General features: G+C 39.2%; 1 long non-coding RNA gene across 1 annotated transcript; it reads right to left on the reverse strand.

Annotated features, from left to right (window-relative positions):
- Positions 1–1,204: 1,204 nt before the first annotated feature.
- On the reverse strand, positions 1,205–6,336 carry LOC116120380. The gene is made up of 4 exons (XR_004126531.1): positions 6,005–6,336; positions 2,771–2,932; positions 2,118–2,689; positions 1,205–2,022 (listed from the first exon to the last, which is right to left on the reverse strand). It is a non-coding gene; the product is annotated as an uncharacterized LOC116120380 (long non-coding RNA).
- Between the last annotated feature and the right edge of the window lie 429 nt (positions 6,337–6,765).

The raw sequence follows: 6,765 nt of genomic DNA on the forward strand, positions 1-6,765 counted from the left end.
ACTACGTAATGAGAGAGATACATGAAGGAATCTATAGTAATCATATTGCTCGCGAACATCCCGCGAGCTCCTTTTCACTAGCTAACAATGATGATTAGTCCTTGGCCATTCGCTATGTGGGGGATTAATCTCATCATTCCTATGCCAACTGGTAAGGGTGGTGTCAAATATACTGTGGTTGTAGTGGATTATTTCACTAAATGGGTGAGGCAGAGCCCTTAGCCGCGATCACTACAAAGAAACTCAAAGACTTTGTCTTCAAGAATATAGTATACCACTACGGAATTCTTCACACACTCCTCTCAGATAATGGAAAATAGTTTAACAATGGAGAGTTCAAACAGTTTTGCGAAGAGCCGAGGATTCATAAGAAATTCACCTCAGTAGTAAGACCACAAGCTAATGGTCAAGTTGAAATTGTCAACAAAACCATTAAGCACACTTTGAAGGCCAAGCTTGGCACAGCAAACTGTAATTGGGCCGACGATCTCTCAGAAGTTCTATGGGCATATAGAACAACTCCGAGAACTTCTACTTCAGAGACATTATCATTCTCACTAGCATATGGTTGCAAGGCAGTGGCCCCAGTTGAAGGAGAAACTGGTTCACATCAGAGAGAATTTTATAATGAGGCAGACAATGAAATACTTATGCTTGCAAGTCTAGACTTGGTTGAAGAACACTGCAACAAAGCTCAGTTAAAGATAGCTTCCTACCAATAGTGGGCTAAAAGGTTCTTCAACTCCAAAGTTAGGAGAAGAGACTTTCAGGTCGGTGAGTTGGTACTCAAATAAGTCATTCTCGATACAAAAAAACTAAGCGCAATAGTATTGAGGCCTAACTGGAAAGGTCCCTATCGAGTCGCTAAAGTGATTCAACTTGGGACGTATCATCTTAAAAGGCTTAATGGTTCTAAAGTTTCAGGAGCTTGAAATGTTGAGCATTTGCAACCTTATTATCAGTAATTCAAAACTCTTGTATAGCTTATACGATCTGTTTTACTTGTAATCGTAACTTGTAAATTTCATCAATAAGATTATTCTCATTCTTATTCAATAATCACTTATGTTGTAATCTCAAGTTTTTATAATCTTGTTATTTACAATGTTTTACAAGTTTTATGATCAAAAGAGTTGTATTCATTTCATGAAGTACTTAAATTATAAAAGTGTTATCACAAATGGCCAAAAAGTCTATTTATATATTAAAATAATGTGTACATAGATGATCAGCAAGCTATATCGAAAGGAAAAAGAGACAAAAGAGATACTTCAATAGTAGGCAGAGCAGAGGTCGATCACTTCTCTTGAACTTCAGAACCCCTAACTTTCGCTTCTACGATCTTAGGATCAATAGCTTGGTCTTTGGGATTCTTTTTTTTCTTGCTAATCCTCTTTCTGGGCAATCTCTTGGTCTTCTTGTTCTTCAACCGACTGCGTCGATGCAAGCACTACCTGATATTCTTCAAGAAGGCTGGAAAGATCCATGTTTGCATTGTTCGCTCGCAAGGTATAAATAACTTGCAGCGACCAATAACTAGCTTTCCTTTCCACCTCATTGCTAAGCTGCCGCATTTGGTCGATTAGTGAAGTGACTTGCCCATGGGACACCTCGAGCTCTAACTCTTTTGCTCTCACTTTCTTCTCTTTGTTCGTCCACAAAGCAGTTCAAAAATCCTCCATCTCTTTTTCTCGATTCAAGCTCTCTTGGAGTTGACTTTCTCTTTCTTTAAGCTCATGCTCTCATGAGCCCAGATCTCTAGTAAGCTTCGCCATTTTCATCTAAAGCTCTTTGACTTGATCGTCCTTTTTCAAAAGCTCTTGCTTCTAGAACTCTACTGCTTGCAAGTAGAGTCCTTTTCTGCCAGAAGTGTGCTCGCTTGAAGTTGTGCATCACTTGTTGCTTCATTAGAATCCGCCAGGGCTTGCCTCGATTTGATGATCTCCTCCTTCATTTCATGGAGTTTTCCTCCGGAGTTGATCTTCATTTTGTTATGCGTGAAATGTTCAGGGCAAGCATAGACTGCAAAGGAAAATGATTAAGAGTTAGTTTTATTTATAAAAACTAAGAAATTCGATCAATGTCCAAGAGTTTGCAAAGGGAAATATTTGCTTTACCTGGCTTTACAGTTGGAGCGCAATGACCAAAAGGTCGGAAGGTCAGAAGACAATGTACCTTTCAAAGATCGACTCTAGTTGGCACTCAAGAAGTGTGAAGATCACCAACATTAGATGATCTGGAAGTTGCCTAAGAAGGCCTAAGAAAGACTTGTCCCGACCTCTCATGTCAGGAATCTCCTCTCTCTGTTCTTGGCCAGGTTCTCTTTGAGTGGCCTCGCCTTCTTTCCTTTAAGATGCCTTTAACACATCTTTTGGAGGGGCTTTCAAAGCAAGGAGTTAGGTAGGTTGTAGCCTGCCTAGCAATATCCTAAAGTCGTCTTACTTAGACTCAGACGCTTCTACTGTTATTATCCTCCTCCTCTTCGTACCCATCATCTTCTTTTTCATTGGATATGCAACAACAGGCTGGGGAGCTTCTTCACGTCGCTCCACAGTTGGTTGCCTTTTGGCACCAGTTTGGGTCCCCGTTATAAGGAGACTGTCCAAAGTCGCTCTAGCTTGGGAGCCTGGATTCAACCTGGGGAAGGTGATTCCCACAAGTCAATTTGGTTTCTTCGGCTGCATGGTTGCTGCATGGCATCAAAAATGAACAGTGAATAAAGTCTAAATATTTAAAAGACTTGGGTTTTTCAAATTAAAGAAAAACTTACAAGCTAAACTAGCTAGATATGCCTCAGAAGGAAAGAATCCGTAATTTCAAAGATTTTCAGTCGTCACGAGCAGTTTCACATCAAAACCTTCATCCAAAAATTGGCTAAATGCTTGAATGCGGTCACGATCGGTCAACAGCTACAATTTGGTCGTTTTGTTTTCTACAAAAGAAAAAAGCTCATTAGCTTATATTTTGAAAAAAAGAATAAGTAAAAAAGGACAAGGGACCTGGAATTGAAGGGAAAAAATCTACTCAGTTTCTGAAATTTATAGACACCGTTGTACTTAAAGGAAAAATATTTGGTTTCTTATGCTCCCATATTACTAGATAACCAAATATTCCTCCCTCGATCGTTGATCGCTTGGAGAGGTAGTACGAGTCCTTATCTTTATTATTTTTCAAAATATAGGTGCAAGCGAGCTCTAGCGTCATTGGCTTTTCAAGGTCGTACTCACAGAACGACATATATATAGCGACAACTATCATATATGTGTTCGATGTCAACTGGAATAGTGCGACCTGGAAGTGGTTGAGAATTGACCTAATGAAGGGTGGAAGGGAATTCTCACTCCGCATTTAAAAATTCGCAGCCATTCCCTTGGGAGGATCTTGAGCAGTGTACAACCTCTTTCGATACACGTCCATTGAGATCACGTATTGGTCCAACGCCTTTTTATTTCTTCCTTTGTGGCAGTCGACCTTATCACCTTCCTGGGTCCTATAGAGGTACCTGATGGGTGTGAGCTTTCTTCGCCAGCTATTCTCATTTCAAGGATCTCCACTGACTCTAGAGTCTGTAAAGGTACGACATTTAAGTGAGACTCAAACCTTGAAAAATATACCTCATACGACAACTCAGACGAAGTAGAGGAAATCTCTATGGTTTCTACCATGGCTATCAGGCTCCTAAACCCTAAAACTCCTAAAAACAGTCCTTCAAGACTCTTTACCCCAAGTTTAAGCCTTCAAGTGTTTGTTTCTAACACTACCCAGAAGTGCTCCTTTCCTAGACCTACGAGATACCTATAATCACCATGACTGTAAAAAGAAAAATTTGCAAGAATGTGAAAAAGAGAAAAATGAAGAAATTTCTTTACCTCTTGGTTGCCTAAAATGGTGCTCTGATGTAGCGTTGGGCTCGCATGAACTAGTAAAGGAAGAACATATTTTTTTAGAATAAGAAAATGGTTTTTTCTCTCTGAAAAATTCGAGTTCTCTGAAAAGTTAAGGCAAAGTTAGGGTTTTATAATGAAGAGGATGACGCTACAGCTTCTTTATAAGCAACATTTGGACGAGAATTCATTCTTAACTGTGAATCACAACCATGTGTCATCCATCGATCCATGGGAAGAGTAATCCCACGCCTTGCAGAAACCAGTTAACGTTGCCCTTTATCGAGAACGCCAATCGCCAGCATAATTATCTCATCCGTATTTAATGCGCCAAAAGGGAATGTTGTTTTAGCATGACTTGCATTTAATGTTCATGACTGACACTTATTATGCACAGTGACACTTCTATCTGATAAAGATTACTTTATTGACCGACCCAGCTATCGAATGCAACAAAGAACATCTGAAGAGGTTGTTTAAAAGACACATTTATTCAACATGTCAAACGTGGACACCAAACAAGATGATTCAAAATTTTCAGCCATGTAATACTATTAGTGTTTCAAAAAAACTCCCGACGTGTCAAGGCAAGATCAAGCTCAGGTCAATAGATCTCAGTAAACGATCACGCCAGGTCGCCTATTACTCTCAAGTCATAGTACATGACTAGCCTTCAGTTCGCAAGATAAGAAAGAATTTAGATCAAGCAGTCAACTTCAAATTGTCTGCAACAATGTGATTGTATCTCAATTCTCAACTCGAGCAAGCATGTCTGAAGTCAAGTCAGGTCGCGACATAATCATGAAGTTCTCAAGATCCAATTCTTTGCAATCTCAAGAACTAGGGAACTTTTGTTATGCCTAAAAAATCAAGACTGAAGTAAGCTTATGTTAGCGAGCACCAATCAGAGTTCGAGAAGGCTTTGTGCTACCTAGAATCTACCACATCACCCCAAGACAAGAAGAATATAGTTGTCACCAACCTAGCCGAAACAAGTTTTGTTTGTGAATGAATTTGGTTCGCACACCTGTCCAAGCCCCATATAATTTAAGGATATTTCCTAAGTTATCAACCAATGAGGCACAAGGAAGGACTTGCACGACACCTACCCACTTGCAGATTTGTGATTATTACCCTGAAATCGGTGGCTATAAATAAAGGACTTCCCTTCACATAATCGAGATCAGACTCTAAAATAAAGAGCATCATTGGAAATGTTCTAACAACACTATTAACCAATGGGCTCTAAATCTGTACCAACCCTTTTTAAGCCAGCCCACCAACTCTTAATAAATCCCAAATAAACTTCAAAGGCCAAATACTATATCTACCCATTTATGCAGCCCACGATCTCATACCCATTCACACAATTGAGCCCACTAATTTAATTAAATCTAATTACCCAAACCAAATAACAATAAATGTCCAGCAAAATAGAAGCACCCAAATATTATAAACTTAATAAATACCATATTAGTCTTGTTCATGGGTATAAGTATGACAACCACAACCAGTAGACCCATAATTATAGACCAACTACAAGCATTTCCTTTCACAATTACCACCAACCGATACATGCATACAACAACCAAATATGCATTCTGTAATTCCTGAAGTTTCCAGCATCCATTTGTGTTTAAAACTGTCAACAAAAGTGACCTAAAACACACCAAAAATCCGGCCACATTATAACCATGAAACTGACCCCAAAATGCAGTCCTTACACACGCAATTTCAGCCTATATTCCATGCTCTATTCTGCCAACAATGAACCCCATAGACACACATAATCCAGTCACCCCTTTCAAACATAAATTGAGCAAAAATGCAATCTACAATATATATAATTCCAGCCACCATTTTATGCATCATCCAGCCAAAACCCCACCAGTCAAACATTACCATTAGAATTCATTCAAAACAAAAACACTCCCATTTATTAATCAAACAAACCAGCCCCACCAATTGCCTGGATTTCTCTTCACCAACTCAACTCAAACAATCACAACACAAGCAATATCTCTCCACAACTCTATTCAATATATATTATACATGCATGGTATATCATTAATCAACTTAAGACCAATATTAATTTTAATGAAAATTATTAATCCACTCACCTTTTTCAAGCCAAAAACCTTGATCCGAAGGAGTATAAATCCTCTAATTGTGCCCCCTGCTTACCTCCCTCCCATAAGCCTAATCTTCCTCTACTCCTTCCAATCACCGAAATTTGCCCGCCGGCAGCCACTTTCATCGCTCGCTCTCTCTCTCTCTCTTTCTCTCCATTTCTTTCCTTCCTTTCTTTTCTCTCTTCCCTCTCTTTTCTTTCTCTCTTCCCTCTCTTTTCTTTCTTCTCTTTTTTTCTTTCTTTCCTCTCCTCTCTCTTCTTCCTCTCTTCTTCTCGATTCGTCTTCTTTTGGGCGAAAAGTTATTTTAATACTAACTCTCCTCTCTCTTCTTCCTCTCTTCTTCTCGATTCGTCTTCTTTTGGGCGAAAAGTTATTTTAATACTAACTACGGTAGTTTTTTTAAACCCCTACTTGTTTCAGATATTACACTGTCCTCCAAAAAGGTTTCAATTTCTTGCCCTTTAACCCCCAAAAAATCGCAAAATAAAATCTAATAAAATCTAAAATACAGGGTATTACAAGCATTTTTGGGTATTTTATTCATCATCTCATGATNGGTGATCTCAAGTCTAAGGATCACATGCACTACCATTCGTTTGAGGATTTGTTCCATAGACACTGGGGTTACCATCCATATGGAATCCTCTGGTGGGTCAGTCCAGTGAACTTCCTGCGGTGTGATCGCCTATAGCAAGCACCCATGTGTTACACCAGGTTGTCACCAAACAACCTTGACAAGTGAGATCAGT

The sequence above is a fragment of the Pistacia vera genome, unplaced genomic scaffold (genome assembly GCF_008641045.1).
Source record: "Pistacia vera cultivar Batoury unplaced genomic scaffold, PisVer_v2 Contig93, whole genome shotgun sequence".
Taxonomy (NCBI): domain Eukaryota; kingdom Viridiplantae; phylum Streptophyta; class Magnoliopsida; order Sapindales; family Anacardiaceae; genus Pistacia; species Pistacia vera.